This window comes from Callithrix jacchus, chromosome 2, assembly GCF_049354715.1.
Source record: "Callithrix jacchus isolate 240 chromosome 2, calJac240_pri, whole genome shotgun sequence".
Classification (NCBI taxonomy): Eukaryota; Metazoa; Chordata; class Mammalia; order Primates; family Cebidae; genus Callithrix; species Callithrix jacchus.
This window is the reverse complement of record NC_133503.1, coordinates 141,385,428-141,405,528: the sequence shown is the minus strand read 5'-3', so window position 1 is coordinate 141,405,528 and position 20,101 is coordinate 141,385,428.

Sequence of the window (20,101 nt, the reverse complement as noted above, 5' to 3'; positions counted from 1 at the left end):
GATACCAGTGATTGGGTGCATATTCTGCTTATCAGACACTTTGATAAACAATTTTATTGGGATTATCTCACTTAATCATCAACATAACTCAATGAAGCAAGTGACAGTATTATTCTAATTTAACATGGGAGGAAATTGATTCTTAAAAGGATTAGGTAACTTGTCCAAGGTCAAAATTAAATAGCAGAGTCAGCAGCAAACCCAGGTGCATCGACCCTATCCAGAGCTCTGAATTCTTGCAGTATTTCAGAGAGGGATGGAGGGTAAGTTATTATCACATGGATTTTTTTTTTTTCCTGAAGAATTGAGATCTTCAATTGGTGTCAGCAGTCTCCCCCAGAGCCCAGAGAAAGTGGGAAAGCCACAGCCAGATGCAGGTTCTTACAGCCCTCCACTCAGAGATCTTCCCTCATGCCTTGGGCTAGAGGTCCACGTTTTTTATATCAGTATCTTAAAAGTCTCACCCAGGCAAAGTAGCTTCCATGGACAGCCTCTGCTTTCACCCCTAAGACAACCTGAAACCCATTCTCAGCCATGTCTTCAACTTCCTCATTCAGTTCAACTCTTAATTACTCAGAAGATGTTCTGAGAGACATCACAAGTCACAACACCTCTGGTCCTCAGTTTCCCCTTTGCACAATGATAGGGTTAACTAGCTGTTAACCTAAGACAACCTGAAACCATTCTCAGCCATTCAGTAAGTCCCTCCAAAAGGTCCAACCTCACAACACAATGAAAAACATCAATCTTTTACTGAAGACTCTGAAGAAAACCAGAAAATCACCCTCCACAGAGTAGAACTCATCAGAATAATCATAAAACATTCTTATTTTTTCCTGGAGGATTTATCCTGCTTCTAGCTGATTCTTCTATTTTCTCCCCCTGCCTCAGATACGCCTACCAACCTTTTCTAGTGGAGCAGTTCAACTCTAGCCTTGCCCATGACCCCTTCAACTCCCCCACCAGTAACATGAAAGCCTAGTAGTCAGCTAAACAGTCCGAAGCCTGTCTCCCGAGATTCAGTTCCTGTCACTGCAAAAGCCTTACCTGGTTGACTCTTAAATCCACTGTTGGCACCAACAAGCACCCTACACGTGTCACCCCTTTTCTAACCCCCTTTCTCTCTTCACATTCTCCTCGAGGAGGAAAAGGAGTCAAGGAAGTGATTCCGAACAAGAAATTCATACATCCCTTCCCCCACCATACTCTGCCCCTATACACACACACACACACACACACACACACACTCACGCACACTTCCACTGCAGGGATACCTAGCCTTCAGAGAAATTTGAAGTTGTTTCTCCAGCTAAGCATTTTTTTTCAGTTGCAAATAAATTTGTGTTGCAAATCACAAATAAACCAGATTTTAATGTTAAAAACTAGGAAATGAAACAAAGGAAGAAAAAATATACCCTACATTCCAGAAACTGAAAAATTCTTTTTTAACTCTGGGAACAAAGAATAGGTCAAATCAGAAACTGAAAAATGCAGATAATAAAACACGACATAGCAGAATCTATGGAATATAATTAAAGCAATGATAAGAGGAAATTTTATATTCATCTGGTTAAAAGAAAAAGTTTAGACAAAACAAATTTAACAGAGTTTATTTGAGCATTAAGTGATTCATGAATCAGGAACACTCAAAACCAGAAGAGATTCAGAGAGCTCCACTGAACCTGCGTGAGCTGCAGGTCTTCAAAGTAATCATATTACTCGATTGGCTACAGCTCAGCATTTGTCTTATTTGGGTATGATCCAGTGGAAAGTCCCTACTTAGAGGCAGGTTGGCAGTTTCTGGCTGGTTAAGTGTAACTTTCATTTTACTATTTACATGGATTTTGGTTTGTATAGGAACCCAAGGCGCTGGAGTCATCTTAGCCTAATGGCCTCCCAATTAACTGTTTTAACAATATTAATAAATAAGAAAGAAGTAAGTATGTAATTCAAAAATTTAGAAAATGAACTATAAAAGAAACCCAAGAAAAGAGTAAATGAAAATAAAAGCATGAGTCAATTAATTATAAAACCAAAAGCATTATACAATCAATAAATAAAGCCAAGATCAAGAAAAACAATAAAAGAGATAACCCATTATCTAGTCTTTAGTTCTGTTTTGTTTTCTGAGACAGCCCCATTAGCTAGTCTTATCAAAAACAAAATAGAGGCTGGGCACGGTGTCTCATGCCTGTAATCCCAACACTTTGGGGGCCAAGGCGGAGGATCACCTGAGGTCAGGTGTTTGAGACCAACCTGGCTAACAATGGTGAAACCCCATCTCTACGAAAAATATGAAAATTAGCCAGGCATGAAGAATTGATTGAACCCGGGAGGTGGAGGTTGCAGTGAGCCAAGATTACACCACTGCACTCCAGCCTGAGAGACAGTGAGATCCTGTCTCCAAAAAAAAGGAAGCCCTAACCAAAGGAATCAGACAAGAGAAAGAAAGGAAAAGAAGTCAAATTGTCTCTCTTTGTGGATGATATGATTCTATATCTTGAAAACCCTGAAAAGTCTGTCAAAAGGCTCCTGGAACTGATAAATTACTTTAGTAAAGTTTCAGGATATTAAATCAATGAACAAAAATCATTAGTATTTCTAAACACCAATCACATTCAAGCTGAAGGCCAAATCAAAAACATAATTCCATTTACAAAAGCCACAAAAAATAAAATACCCCAGAATATATCTAACCAAGGAGGTGAAAGATTCCCACAAGGAGAACTATAAAACACTGCTCAAAGAAATCATAAATGACACACAAAAAAATGGACAAATACCCCATGTTCATGGTTTGGAAGAATCAATATCATTAAAATAGTCATACAGCAATCTACAAATTCAATGCTATTCCTATCAAGCTAACAATATCATTCTTCACAGAAATAGAAAATACTATTCTAAAATTCATATGAAACCAAAAAAGAGCCCAAATAGCCAACACAATCCCAAGCAGAAAGAACAAAGCTTGAGGCATCATGTTACCTGACTTTAAACTATACTACCAGGCTACAGTAACCAAAACAGCATGGTACTGATATAAAACAGACACAGAAACCAATGGAACAGAATAGAGAACTCAGAAGAAAAGCCACATACCTATAGCCATCTGATCTTCAACAAAGTCAACAAAAATAAGCAGTGGGGAAAGGACTTCCTATTCAATAAATGGTGCTAGGACAGCTGACTAACCATATGCAGAAGAATGAAATCAGACACCTACATTTTACCACACACAAAAATTCACTAAAGATAGATTAAAGATTTAAATGTAAGGTCTCAAACTATAAGAATCTTAGAAGAAAACCTAGAAAACACCATTCTGGACATTGGTCTTAGGAAAGTATTTATGACTAACTCCTCAAAAGCAATTGCAACATAACCAAAAATTGACAAGTGGGACTCAATTAAACTAAAGAGTGTCTCCATAGCAAAATAAACTATCAACACAGAGAGCAGACAACCTACAGAATGGGAGAAAATAATCTGTAAACTAAGCATCTGACAAAGGTCTAATAACCAGAATCTATAAGGAGCTGAAACAATTGAATAAGGAAAAAACAAATAACCCCATTTAAAAACGGGAAAGTGTTTACTATAAAGACACATGCACACATATGTTTATTGCAAGACTATTCACAATAGCAAAGACTTGGAACTAACCCAAATGCCCATCAATGATAGACTGGATAAAGAAAATGTGGCACATATATACCATAAAATACTGTTATAATAAGTTCATTACACTATTATAATGAGTTCATGTCCTTTGCAGGGACATGGATGAAGCTGGAAATCATCATTCTCAGCAAACTAACACAGAAACAGAAAACCAAACACCACATGGTCTCACTTCTAAGTGAGAGGTGAACAATGAGAACATATGGGCAAAGGGAGGGAAACATCATACACCAAGGCCTGTTGGAGTTGGGGACTAGAGGAGGGATAGCATTAGGAAAAATACCTAATGTAGATGATGGCTTGATGGGTTCAGCAAACCGCCATGGAACATGTATACCTATGTAACAAACCTGCATGTTCTGCACATACAACCCAGAACTTAAAGTATAATAATATAAATAAATAAACAAAAATAAAATGAATAACAACATGAACAGATACTTCTCAAAAGAAGACATAGAAGTGGCTAGTGAGGTGGCTCATACCTGTAAGCCCAGCACTTTGGGAGGCCGAGGCAGGTGGATCACTTGAGGTCAAGAGTTTGAGACCAACCTGGCCTAGATGGTAAAACCCCATCTCTACTAAAAATACAAAAAATTAGCCAGGCATGGTGGCAGGCACCTGCAGTTCCAGCAACTCAGGAGCCTGAGGTAGAATCACTTGAACACAGGAGGCAAAGGTTGCAGTTAGCCAAGATCCTGCCATTGCACTCCAGCCTGGGATGACAGAATGAGACTTCATCTCAAAGAGAGAGAGAAAAAAAAGAAAATGAAAAAGAAAAGAAAAGGACATAGAAGCAGCTAAGAAACACATGAAAAAATGTTCGACATCACTAATCATCAGAGAAATGCAAATCAAAACCACAATGAGATATCATCTCACACCACTCAGAATGCCTTAATTAAAAAGTCAAGAAACAACAGATGTTGGTAAGGCTTCAGGAAAAGGGAATGTTTATACACTATTGTTGGGAATGTAAGTTAGTTCACCCACTTGAAAAGCAGTTTAGAGATTTCTCAAAGAACTGAAAACAGAACCACCATTTGACACAGCAATTCCATTACTGGGTATATATCCAAAGGAAAATAAATTGTTCTACCAAAAAGACACATGCACACATATGTTCGTCATGGCATTATTCACAATAGCAAAGACATGGCTCAACCCAGGTGCCCATCCATGGTGAATTAAAGAAAATGTGGTACATCTACACCATGGAGTATAATGCAGTCATGAAAAAGAACTAAACCATGTCCTTTTCAGCAACATGGATGCAGCTAGAGGCCATTATCCTAAGTGAATTAACTCAGGAATAGAAAATAAAATACTACATGTTCTCACTCATAAGTGAGAGCTAAACATTGGATACTCATGGACATAGACAGCAACAATAGAAACTGAGGACTACTAAAGCGGGGGCAGGGACAAAAGTTGAAAAGCTAACTGCTGGGTATAATGTTTGCTAGCTGGGTGATGGTATCATTCATTCCCCAACCTCAGCATCACACACATATCCAGGAAACAAACCTGCACGTGCACCCCGAATCAAAAATAAAACTTGAAAAAAAATTAAAACAGAGAACAAAATAAAGCAAGCAAAAATATATTTAAGAACAAATGAATGGAAAATAATCACACAACAAAGGCAATACAAAAGATAATAAATTCAACCCTAGGCAAGTAGGAAAAAAAATCTGGATCAATTGTCATTTTCTAGAATTGACTTCCAAAGAAAGAAGAAAAAAATCAAAGAGACCAATTTCTAAAAAAAATAGGAATACATGTGAGCTACTCCCTAAAACGTCCTTTTACTGTTATGGTATTTTTTTTCCTATTCAGATGAGTTTAAATAGTATTGGGGTTATCTGTTCCATGATAGTTTAGTAAAAATCAGCTACAAAGCCTAATCTGTATATTATATCCTTTAGGGAATCAAATTACTATAAAAATAACATTATAAATCAGTGTGGAGGAAAATAAAGATTATTTAAGTAATGGTGTAGGGAGAACTGGGTAGTCACTTGAGGAAAAAAGTATTCAGTCAATGCCTTGCTTGTTACATTAAAAATATGTTTAAGAGGAATCAAATATTAAATGTACAAACTATCATAAAAATACTAAAGTAAATTATAAAATGTTTTTATAATCTCAGAGCATTAATTGCTTCACCATGAAACAAAACCTAGAATCTATTTTTAACTGAATACATAAAAATCAGAAAAATTAGAATACATAAAAGTCAAAATTTTTATATAAAATATACCATAAACAAGAGGAATAGAAAAATTATTAACTGGGTAAAAATACTGATCGAAACATAACAAACAAAGGGCTAATTTCCTTAATATTAATATTTAAATTGTTCCTAAAAAAATTAATTTTTAAAACTCCAAATACCTCTCAGAAACAAAAACACAGTTCCGAAAAAAGTAAATACATGTGGCTGTTAAACACGTATCATTCATAATGAGAAAAGTGTAGATTTAGGCCAGGGACAGTGGCTCACACCTATTAATCCCAGCACTTCGGGAGGCCAAAGAGGGAAGATCACCTGAGTTCAGGAGTTAGAGACTAGCATGGCCAACATGATGAAAGCCTGTCTCTACTAAAAATGCAAAAGTTAGCTGGGCGTGGTGGCGGCAGCATATAATTCCAGCTACTTGGGAGGCTGAGGCAGAATTGCTTGAACCTGGGAGGCAGTTCAAGAATTGCTTGAACCTGGGAGGCGGAGGCTGAAGTGGGCTGAGATTGTACCACTGCATTCCAGCCTGGACTAGAGAGTAAGACTCCATCTCTAAATAAATAAATAAATAGAAAAAGGAAGATGTAGATTTAAACTATCAAATCAGCTATAAAATCGGCTATTTTTCTTTCTTTACCTATCAAATTGGTTGTTGTGAGTTTGTGGGGAAATATGCAGTCTGTAATACATTTTTGGGTGGAATGGTAAATTAGTGCAACTTCTTTGGATGGCAATTAATGAATAACAACAAAAATTGAAATGAGGCCGGGCACAGTGGCTCACACCTGTAATCCCAGCACTTTAGGAGGCCAAGGCAGGTAGTTCATTTGAGGTCTGGTGTTCAAGATCAGCCTGGTCAACACGGCGAAACCCTATCTTTACCACAAAATACAAAAATTAGCTGGGTGTAGTCCCAGCTACTTGCGAAGCTAAGGTAGGAGGATCTCTCGAATCTGGGAGGCAGAGGTTCCAGTGAGCCAAGATCCCATCATTGTTTTCCAGCCTGGGCAACAGAGTGAGATCCCGTCTCAAAAAAACAAATTTAAATGAATGTCCACATCTAGATTATATTTAGACATGTGAAATTGACACTGACAGTTAATTTTAATAGCAAAATCCTGGTAATAACCCAGATATCCATCATGAGGGAACTAGTTAAATAAAACATGGAATATCCAACTATGGAATACCATGGAATTGTTAAAAGAGTAGAAGGCCCCCTAACCTGTCAGATGTGGAATAAGCTCTGAAGTTTATTGTGTTAAGTGGGAAAAGTAAAGAAGAGTAGGATGTGTAAAATGCTACACCTTTGTGGGATTTTCTAAACCCACAAATTTAAAACTAACATATTGAATAAGTATGACTCATGGAGTGAAATCACAAAGCAACTTTTCTGTGTCCCATTGACCCACTAAAATGTACTCAGTGGGGAAGTTCTCTGATTCTGAATGAAAATTCAGAACGTTTCATAACTTCTCTAATCACTTGAGAAATAAACACTTTTATATCACTTTAGATCACCAACTTCATCTCAATTAAGAGATCAAAATGCCTAGTCTCCTGTCATAGTCAAAGCTGCCAACTCAAAGTTACTCTTTTTTTATTTTTTAAGATGCGGTTTCACCATGTTGGTCAGGCTGGTCTTGAACTCCCAACCTCAGGTTTTCCGCCCGCCTTGGCCTCCAAAGTGCTTGGATCACAGGCGTGAGCCAGCAGGCCTGGCCTATTTTTTTCTTACTTTTTCTTTTTATTTTTTTCAAAGTTACTCTTACACTCCTCCCCCAGGTAAGACTTCTAGCTGGACTATTCCGCTAGTTGTTTCTCACCATTCCAGTGTGAAACGACAAGAAGAGCCTGAAAGTAAGAATTTAACTGTCTTAAGATGGCTTTACACTCTGTAGGTATGACAAGTATTTAAAGCTTACATTTTTTACTTAGCGGTAGGATGATCAACTTACTGTGGGTTTCCCAGGACTTTCCTGGTTTTAAAACTGAAAGTCGCATATCTCTGAAACCCCCTCAGTCCTGGGCAATGGGGGATGGCTGGTCTTCCTACCCGAGGCACACCGTTGTTGCTTTTTGGAGGCATCTCCCTAACCGATGGAGATATTTCACCTGCATTCCCTTGATGCATAGTACAATGATGTACTTTTAGGAGCACTGCCTATTCTTCCTCCAGGGAAACTTGCAGTTCACCCTGAGCTTTTAACTGCTAAAGTCTCCGGCCCCGCTGGATACACTATTGCGCATGCGCATGACTGCTCTGGTTTGAACGTGTGCTCCCTCCAAACTTCATGTTGCAACTTCATCTCCAGTGTGGTAGTGTTAAGTGGTAGAGTCTTTTGTAAAGTGATTAAGTCATGACATCTCCTCCCTAACTAATGGGCTAATGCCCTAATGAAAGAGGTTTCAGAGAGTGTGCGACTCTATTGCCCTTCCTTTTCCCACCATCCGAGGACACAGCAACAAGGCACCATCTTGGAAGCAGAGAGACCACACTCAGCATACACCAAACCTGCCAGCACCTTGATCTTAGACCTTCAGCCTCCAGAACTGTGAGAAATAAAATAAACGACACAGTCTCAAGTATTGGTATTACGGGCACACAAATGGACTAACAACCTTACAAAACTCCTCTCTCTCTCTCTCTTTCTCTCTTTCTCTCTCTCTCTCTCTCTCTCTCTCTCTCTCTCTCTCTCTCTCTCTCTCTCTCCCTCCCTCCCTCCCTCCCTCCCTCCCTCCCTCCCTCTCTCTCTCTCTCTCTCTCTCTCTCTCTCTCTCTGTAGCTCCACTGCATGGCCCACATCTAACTGCAGGGAAGTTACTCATACATATTTTGCCTTGACAAACTGAGCATGCAAACTCAACTCACATGGCTTCACTATCAATAGCCAGCCCATCTGTTGCCCCTGGTTCCCAGGAGATAGCGAAACATTGTTCTTGGTGTCTGTCGCTCAGCAAGGCCATATATCAAACTCTCAAAAGTACTACTATGGAAGCCTCTTCTCTCTAGGCCCGACATTGGTGGGAAATGCAACATACAGCACAGTTTTATCCAAAGAAATTATCTTCACAATCATAGATCTATTTCACTTTCTCCCCCCCCCCCCCCGTAGCCTGACATTGCATATCCTCAAAGTTTAGCTAAGAAATGTAAGGGTCATGAAACTGATTTCTGAGCATTTCCATTGAAGATTTCTATTTTTATATGTCACTCACATTGGTATCTGAATAATATCTGTCATCTTAGAGTCTTAGCTGAAAGTGTCATCTTCGTATCTTATTTCTATGCTTATATCTGCATAGAATAGCACTAGAAAGATATATGGAAGATAGCAATTGCTTCCAGAGTAGGAAAGTAACTGGCAGAGAAAATACAGGAAGAAGACTCACTTTTCACCTTTTACATTCTTGTATCATTTGAATTTATACACTCTGCATATATTCACTTTGAAAATACTTAAGTTAGTGTTTCTAAAAAGGGAAAGGCAGAATACCCATTATTAAACCTATATAAATACAATTGTCAAATTTTGATTAAAAATACCCACTAAATTAATGTGTTTCTATGCAGGAAGAGACCTGAATAAATCAAAGTACCGAAACAAGCCTTAGGTTACATACAGATTTACTATATGTTAAAGGTGCACCTCAATTCAGCAGGACAAGATGGATTATATAGTAAGTGGTGCCTGAGCAACAGGCCAGCCATTTGGAGAAACTTAAAATACGGTTTATGACTGAGTCATAAACCAAACTAATTTCAAATAATTAAAAATCTTCATGAAAGAAATAAAATCATAATAGTAGTAGATAAAAATACAACTGAATAGTGCTATAGTCTTAATGTGAGCGAGGACAAGTTTGATACAAGTAGAGAGGCTATAAAGGAGAAGTGGGTAACTACATAAAAATTACAACCTTCAAAATGTCCCAAAATATAAATACTAAAAACAAATAAAAAGAGCATGCACACGTAATCTATAAGACTACAAACAATAATGTTAACAGTAGTTTATGTTTTCCTGGTGGTATTACACGTGGTTATAATTTTCTTTTCTCATTTATTTTTTCTTGAAACTAATATACAATACTCAGCAACAGACTTATTTTAAATCACATTGAAAGTAATGAGTGATGGTTCGACAGTCCAAAGACTCACTATAGAAAGCACATTTTCCAGTAAAATGTAAAGATAAAATACATTTGCTCAGGTAAAGGAAATGTCTTTTTTTTTTTTTTTTTTTTGAGACAGAGTCTCGCTGCGTTGCCCAGGCTGGAGTGCAGTGGCTTGATCTCGGCTCACTGCAACCTTCAACTCCTAGATTCAAGCAATTCTCCTGCCTCAGCCTCCCCAGTAGCTGGGATTACAGGCATATGCCACCACGTCCAGCTAATTTTTGTGTTTTTAGAAGAGACAGGATTTCGTCATGTTGGCCAGGCTTTGGTCTTGAACCCCTGATCTCAGGTGATCTGACCCATCTCAGTCTCCACAAGTGCCAGGATTACAGGCGAGAGCCACAGCTCCCAGCCAGAAATGTCTTTACAGCATGTTATGTATCCCAGTGGTCCTACTCCAAGAGCTCTGTTTCTCATAATGGAAACAGAACTGAAACTTGAATCCTTTTATGTGCTTACTTACTTTGAGCTGACGTTAATAGAACGATATCCACAATGAAATTTGAGACAGGATCTGTTGATGAACCTGAAATTGGAAGCTCTGGTGTAAGCAGCGCCCAACAGAATGCTGTTGTGATGGGCATATGCACTCTAATTGATTTATTCTTTCACACCCAGGTTCAGTTTTTCTAATTCCAGCCTTATAGAAGAGGACAAGAGAGAGATTTTATCCCGAAAGTCAGAGAAGGAGAAAGAGTGATTGCTCTACTTTAAGTGTCAGCCCTTTCAGTAGTCAGAAATTCTAATAAACACTATAGTCACAACAGTGAAGTAACCTATGTGATAAAGTACTAATAAGGACCACAAAACTGATATGAACGTGCTACATTAATAGTAGTGACAGTGACATTTACTGAGTGCCTAGTATGTGCCCACTGCTGTGCTATATGACTTATAAACGTTATCCTTAGACAGAAGTAACTTTTTAAAACAAACTTCTTCACTGATTACTTTTCAAAAAGATAATTCCATAAAAATTAGATTTTGACCTGTCCATTACATTATTCTGAACATTGTTGCTGTTGAGTACAAACATAAATAATTAGTAAGGTCCTAATACCTCTTAAAAATTTCCTAAGGAATCTGGGGGCTATAAATGAAGATCTTTAGGACTATGTAGTTTTCCATAGTGAAAACAAAGGTGTCAAACACTTAGATTCCTACAAGGGGCTGGGAGATGATGATGGTGATGGTGATGATGACGGTGATGTTGACAATAATGATAATGCTAGCTAGTACTTAAGGAACAGTCACTGTATGTCAAGCACAGTTCCAAGTATGGATTAATTTAATCTACCCCACAACTCTGTGAGGAGTTACAACTATTATCTGTTTTAAGAGAATGGAACTGAAGATTAAAGAAATGTTAAGACATCCAAGATCACACAACTAGCAAGCGATGATGTGACAATGCTGGCAATTGAATGCAGACAACCTGACTCTAGAGTCCTTATATAATACACTATGCCAGCAGGCATGGTTGGCTCACATCTGTAATCCCAGCATTCTGGGAGGCCGAGGCACGTGGATCACCTGAGGTCAGGAGTTCGAGACCAGCTTGACCAACAAAGCGAACTCCATCTCTACTAAATACAAAAACAAAAAATAAAAATAGCTGGGTGTGGTGGTGCATGCCTGTAATTCCAGCTACTTGCGAAGCTGAGATGGGAGAATTGCTGGAACCCAGGAGACAGAGGTTGCAGTGAGCCAAGATTGAGCCATTGCACTCCAACCTGGCCAACAAGAGTGAAACTCTGCCTCAAAAAAAAGGACACTGTGCCTTGGAGTCTGACCCTCCTATCTCAGAGCCTAATAGGGTTGTGGGAAAATCTAGTTATCAGATTTTTAGAAATAGGTCTTCCTCCTTTTACTAGCATATCAAAATGAGTAACTGAAACAATATTTAGACAAAATTACCCCACATTCAAATGTGGAATTAAACAAAACTTGGGTGGGGGGTTGCCAAAGTTGCTCAGGTAATTGCCTTGGGGTTTTATTAGCCTCTGCTAGAGGACACTGACCTAGAAAGGCACATTCTCTTGAGTGCCTACTTTCTGTCACTGTTATCACCCCGAAAAAGCTAGTTTTCCTCTTGTTTAAATCAGTAAGGCAGTGACTGAAATGATAGCATTGTAAAAATATACAATATATACGCTAGTATACACAGTAGAAATAGGAATTTTACTACACACCCGTATGATGTCTCCTAAAACACAGCTGAGACCCGGTAATATAATGATGAAGGGCATGGACTCTGCAAGGTAGGCTTTGAACGGTGGCCCTCAACTTACTAGCTCTGAGAACTTGAGGAAGTAACTTAACCTCCCAAAGCTTCAGTCTTCCCATCTTCAAGATGGGGATAATACATACCTACTTCACGGAGCCATTAAGAGGGCCAAATGAGATAATGTATCTAGTTCCATTACTGGAGCATAGGAAGTGCCATTGTTGTTGGCTGCTGTTATTTTCATGACCATTGTCTTCAGCACCTTCATTATAATTAGCCAACACCTGCTCTGTTGTCAGCATTCTTCCATATTCAAAGTGATTTCCAGTGTGGCTGTCATCCTTGCTTTTCATTATTAACTAGAGTTGGCCCTCGGTATCCAGGGATCGGGACTGGTTCCAGGACCTCTCAGGTACCAAAATTTGGGATGCTCGAGTCTGTGATGTAAACTGGCATAGTGTTTGCATCAAACCTATCCACATCCTCTTGTACATTTTAAATCATCTCTAGATAACTTATAAATATCTAATACTATGTAAGTGCTATGTAAACAGCTCTTGCACTGTATTTCTTTGTTTGCACTCTTATTGTTGTATTGCATGTTATTTTTTCCTTGAATATCTCCACCCACTGTTGGTCAAAATCTTCTGAATTTGTGGATATAGAGGGCCAAGTATAAAAATAATGAGAGGTCTAGATGCAAAACAAAATGTCCTATCAGGCTATTGAATTTTCCATCTAAAGCACTTTGTAAATTTGAGGGAACAGAGAAAGGGAGAACAAGACAAGATGATAGTGAGGAAAGCCCATCCCACAGAGCATCCTCGTGGCCCAAGCTCTTGCAATAAATGCAAAGCACATAAAATGGAATGTCCCCTTATATCACAGTGAAAAACTGTAATGTAAATACTTTAGTCAGTTGATTGTATTCTACAGATGTTTTTGAGAATTTGTTGTTGAAACAGCCAATTCACTCCCGAATAAAATAAACTTTTGGCAGTACTCGAAGTGTCAACTAATTAGATACAAATTATAGCAGAATATTTTGAAATGTATGCATCGCCCACGTGAATACTGAGTGAATTTATTATAAATAGAATTTCAATTGCCATGAAAGAAGGATACAATGGCACGGGAGTAAACTAATTTGTGAGCTTCTAATAAATACCTTATGAAGAGCTCCCTTCACAAGGGACAGTATGCAATGGATTAAATAATGGTTATTCCAATATTGTGCTCAGGGAAGGCATGCTGTGTTGAGTCACAAAACCACTGGAGATTTTCTTTCATATAGAACTGGATTCTAATCCTATCTTGGCAGCTAACTTTGTAAAGCTTGGAAGTTTCTTATTTCTTTTATGTAAATTGAGCCCCTAACCTGTGGGCCTAATTCTCTCTGCAAACTTTTTAAAAACTGAACATGAGACTTGACGCCAGGAATTCAAGATCTGCCTGCACAACATAGATCCCATCTCTACAAGAAAATTTAAAAATTGGAGATAGGATTCAAGATGGCACGGTAAGAACAACTCAGGATCGCAGCTCTCAGTGAACGTGCAGAGGATGAGTCAAAGCCGCAATTCCAGACGGATCTTTGTTGCCCACAGAACCGGGAAATTCCCAGGTGTAGGAGAGACACAGGACACAAGCGCAGCCATTTTGGCTGTTCTGGCCGCTTCGGCCGGCGCACAACACTCTGCACAAAGCACACTGCTCCGGGTGCCCTGCTAAACCAGCAATCTGAGATTTGGGAAGGCAGATTAGCATATCCATCTGATTAAACGGGACTTGGACAGTGACTCAGACCAGGAGATTCCTGGGAAGTGGCATTTGAGCCAGCGCAGTGGGTCGCTGCACAGGAAATCACACAGACCCTGGTGCCCTAACAGCAGGCGACCGAAACACCTGGGAGAGAGCCATCCGTTCAACTTAAAAAAAAAAAAAGAAAAAGAAAGGCACTCTGAGGCAGGGAGCCAGGCGAGCAGCCTCGATGGGTTTCACCCCCACAGGGACAAAAAAAATGGCAATTCGAAACACTCTGAGTGGAGAGTTTCACAGCGGGCACAGCTGAACCCAGGATGGTGCAGCTCGGTGGGGGAGAAGTGTCCGCTATTACTGAGGCAATCTGCCCCTACTGAGGTACACTCCCATTGCTGACGCAGCCTGCCGTTGCCAAGACAAACCGCCATAACAGAGAGACTCCGCCGCAGGGCGGAGCCCGTGGCAGCAGGGCAGACCTCACATCAGCAGGGCAGAGCCTCAGCAGGCAAATAGTGACTAGACTGCCTCCTACATGGGCAGGAGAGTGCAACGGACACTCATAAAGAAAGCCCCAACTCCCCGAGACAGAGCATCTGAGGGAAAAAAGGGGGTTTTAAGAGTTCTGCTGCAGCAGACATAAACGTAGCAGCCTAACAGCCCTGAATGAACAACGGAGCTCACAGCTCAGCACTTGAGTTCCTATAAGGTACAGACCATCTCCTCAAGCAGCTCCCTGACCCCTGTATATCCAGAGTCACCTCAAAAAGCACTGATCAGACTGACATTAGGTGGGCATCATTCTGGGACAAAGATAGCAGAAGAAGAAACTGGTAACATCCCTCACTGTTCTGCAGCTGCTACAGGTGTACCCCAGACAAGCAGGGCCTGGAGTGGACCTCAGCAGTCATACAGCAGAGGGGCTAGACTGGTAGAAGGAAAACTAAGAAACAGAAATACCTCATCATCAACAGTCTGGGCGTCCACTCAGAGACCCGATCGAAAAGTCAGCAACTACTCAGATAACAGGTGGATAAATCCACAAAGATGGGAAGAAACCAGAGCAAAAAGGAGGAAAACACCCGAAACCAGAACACCTCACCTCCTACAAAGGACCAAAACTCCTCACCAGCAAGGGAACAAAGCTGGACGGAGAATGACTGTGACGAAATGACAGAATCAGACTTCAGAAGGTGGGTAATGAGAAACTTCTGTGAGCTAAAAGAAGATGTTCTAAATCAATGCAAAGAAACTAAGAACCTTGAAAAAAGATTTGAAAAAAGATTCAAGGAAATGATAACAAGAATGGATAACTTAGAGAGGAATATGAATGAACTGAAGAAGCTAAAAAACACAACACGAGAACTTCACGAAGCATGCACAAGTTTCAACAGCCGAATTGACCAAGCAGAAGAAAGAATATCAGAAGTCAAAGATAAACTCAATGAAATAAAATAAGAAACCAAGATTAGAGAAAAAAATGCAAAAAGGAATGAACAAAGTCTCCAAGAAATGTGGGACTCTGTGAAGAGACCTAACCTACGTTTGATAGGTGTACCAGAAGGGGACGAACAAACCGAATTCAAACTGGAAAATACTCTTCAGGATATTATCCAGGAAAATTTCCTCAACCTAGCAAGGCAGGCCAACACTCAAATCCAGGAAATAAAGAGAACACCACAAAGATACTCCACAAAAAGAGCAACCCCAAGGCACATAATCGTCAGATTCACCAGGGTCAAAATGAAGGAGAAAATGCTAAGGGCAGCCAGAGAGAAAGGTCGGGTCACCCACAGAGGGAAGCCCATCAGACTCACAGCAGATCTCTTGGCAAAAACTCTACAAGCAAGAAGAGAGTGGGGGCCAATATTTGACATCCTTAAAGAAAAGAACTTTCAACCCAGAATTATATATCCAGCCAAACTGGGCTACATAAGTGAAGGAAAAATAAAATCCTTTGCAAACAAGCAAGTACTCAGATATTTTGTCACCACCAGGCCTGCTTTACAAGAGCTCCTGAAAGAGGCACTACACATAGAAAGGAACAACCAGTACCAGCGATTCCAAAAACACACTAAATGCTAAAGAGCATCAACAACTTGAAGAATCTTCATCAACTAATGGGCAAAACAGCCAATTGGCATCAAAATGGCAGTATCAAATTCACACTTAACAATATTAACCCTAAATGTAAATGGGCTAAATGCACCAATCAAAAGACACAGACTGGCAAATTGGATAAAAAAACAGAACCCATCAGTGTGCTGTATCCAGGAAACCCATCTCACATGCAAGGATACACAAAGGCTCAAAATAAAGGGATGGAGGAAGATTTACCAAGCAAATGGAGAGCAAAAAAAAGCAGGAGTTACAATTCTCATCTCTGATAAAATAGACTTTAAAGCAACAAAGATCAAAAGAGACAAAGAAGGCCATTACATAATGGTAAAAGGATCGATACAACAAGAAGAGGTAACAATCCTAAATATATATGGACCCAATACAGGAGCACCCAGATATATAAGGCAAGTTCTTAATGACTTACAAAGAGACTTAGACTCCCACACAATAATAGTGGGAGACTTTAACCCTCCACTGTCAATATTAGACAGACCAATCAGACAGAAAATTAACAAGGATATCCAGGGTTTGAACCCAGACCTGGAACAAGCAAATCTTATAGACATTTACAGAACTCTCCACCCCAAATCCACAGAATATACATTCTTCTCAGCATCACATCACACCTACTCTAAAATTGACCACATAATTGGAAGTAAAGCACTCCTCAGCAAATGCAAAACAACTGAAATCATAACAAACAGCCTCTCAGACCATAGTGCAATCAAGTTAGAACTCAGAATTCAGAAACTAACCCAGAACCGCACAGCTTCATGGAAACTGAACAACTGGCTCTTGAATGTTGACTGGATAAACAATGAAATGAAGGCAGAAATAAAGAAGTTCTTCGAAACCAACAAGAACGAAGACACAACATACCAGAATCGCTGGGACACATTTAAAGCAGTCTCTAGAGGAAAATAATAGCAATAAGTGCCCATATGAGGAGAATGGAGAGATCCAAAATTGACACCCTATCGTCAAAATTGAAAGCGCTAGAGGAGCAAGATCAAAAAAACTCAAAACCTAGCAGAAGACAAGAAATAACTGAGATCAGAGCAGAACTGAAGGAGATTGAGACACGAAAACCCCTTCAAAAAATCAATAAATCCAAGAGATGCTTTTTTGAAAAGATCAACAAAATAGACCACTAGCCAGACTGATAAAAAAGAAAATAGAGAACAACCAAATAGATGCAATAAAAAACGATAAAGGGGAAATCACCACAGATTCCACAGAAATTCAAACCATCATTAGAGAATATTACAAACAACTCTATGCACATAAACTAGTAAACCTGGAAGAAATGGATAAATTCCTGGGCACCTGTGTCCTCCCAAGCCTAAACCAGGAGGAAGCCAAAACTATGAATAGACCAATAACAAGGTCTGAAGTCAAGGCAGCAATTAAGAGCCTACCACACAAAAAAAGTCCAGGTCCAGATGGATTCACAGCCGAATTCTACCAGACACACAAAGAGGAGCTGGTACCATTCCTCCTGAAACTATTCCAAATAATCCAAAAAGAGGGAATCCTTCCCAAATCATTTTATGAGACCAATATCATCCTGTTACCAAAACCCGGCAGAGACTCAATAAGAAAATAAAACTTCAGGCCAATATCTATGATGAACATAGATGCAAAAATCTTCAATAAAATACTGTCAAGCCGATTGCAACAGCACATCAAGAAACTTATCCATCATGATCAAGTAGGATTCATCCCGGGGATGCAAGACTGGTTCAACATATGCAAATCTATAAACATAATTCACCACATAAACAGAACCAAAAACAAAAACCACATGATTATCTCAATTGACACAGAGAAGGCATTTGACAAAATTCAACAGCCCTTTTGCTAAAAACCCTCAATAAACTCAGTATCGGTGGAATGTATCTCAAAGCAATAAAAGCTACTTACAACAAACCAACAGCCAATATCATACTGAATGGGCAAAAACTGGAAGCATTCCCTTTGAAATCCGGCACTAGACAAGGATGCCCTCTGTCACCACTCCTATTCAATATAGTACTGGAAGTTCTAGCCAGAGCAATCAGGCAAGAAAAAGAAATAAAGGGTATTCAAATAGGAAAGGTGGAAGCCAAATTGTCACTATTTGCAGACGACATGATAGTATACCTAGAAGACCCCATTGCCTCAGCCCAAAAACTCCTGAAACTGATAAGCAACTTCAGCAAAGTCTCAGGATATAAAATCAATGTGCAAAAATCACAAGCATTCCTATACACCAATAACAGACTTAAAGAGAGCCAAATCAAGAACAAACTGCCATTCACAATTGCTACAAAAAGAATAAAATACCTAGGAATACAACTCACAAGGAATGTAAGGGACCTCTTCAAGGAAAACTACAAACCACTGCTCAATGAAATAAGAGAGGACACAAACAGATGGAGAAACATTCAATGTTCATGGTTAGGAAGAATTAATATCGTGAAAATGGCTATACTGCCCAAAGTAATTTACAGAATCAACACTATCCCCATCAAGCTACCATTGACTTTCTTCACAGAACTGGAAAAAACCACCAAGAACTTCATATGGAACCAAAAGAGAGCCCACATAGCCATGTCAATTCTAAGCAAAAAGAACACAGCGGGGGGCATCACACTACCGGATTTCAAACTATACTACAAGGCTACAGTAATCAAAACAGCATGGTCCTGGTACCAAAACAGAGATATAGACCAATGGAACAGAACAGAGGCATCAGAGGCAACCCAAAATATCTACAACCATACAATCTTTGATAAACCTGACAAAAACAAGCAATGGGAAAAGGATTCCCTGTTTTATCAATGGTGTTGGGAAAACTGGCTAGCCATGTACAGAAAGCAGAAACTGGACCCTTTCCTGACACCTTACACTAAAATTAACTCTAAATGGATTAAAGACTTAAACATAAGACCTGGCACCATAAAAACCCTAGAAGGAAATCTAAGCAAAACCATTCAGGACATAGGAGTAGGCAAGGACTTCATGACCAAAATACCAAAAGCATTGGCAACAAAAGCCAAAATAGACAAATGGGACCTAATCAAACTCCACAGCTTCTGCACGGCAAAAGAAACAGTCACTAGAGTGAATCTGCAACCAACAGAATGGGAAAAAAATTTTGCAGTCTACCCATTTGACAAAGGGCTGATATCCAGAATTTACAAAGAACTCAAACAGATTTACAGGAAAAAAACAAACAAGCCCATTCAAAAATGGGCAAAGGATATGAACAGACACTTTACAAAAGAAGACATACATGAGGCCAACAAACATATGAAAAAATGTTCATCATCACTGGTCATTAGAGAGATGCAAATCAAAACCACACAGATACCATCTCACGCCAGTTAGAATGGCGATCATTAAAAAATCTGGAGACAACAGATGTTGGAGAGGATGTGGAGAAATAAGAACACTTTTACACTGTTGGTGGGAGCGTAAACTAGTTCAACCATTGTAGAAGACAGTGTGGTGATTCCTCAAGGCCTTAGAAATAGAAATTCCATTTGACCCAGCAATCCCATTACTGGGTATATATCCAAAGGACTATAAATCGTTCTACTATAAGGACACATGCACACGAATGTTCATTGCAGCACTGTTTACAATAGCAAAGACCTGGAACCAACCCAAATGCCCATTGGTGATAGACTGGATTGGGAAAATGTGGCACATATACACCATGGAATATTATGCAGCAATCAAAAAGGATGAGTTCATGTCATTTGTAGGGACATGGATGAATCTGGAGAACATTATTCTCAGCAAACTGACACAAGAACAGAAAATGTAATACCGCATATTCTCACTCATAGGCGGGTGATGAAAAATGAGAACACATGGACACAGGGAAGGGAGTACCAAACACT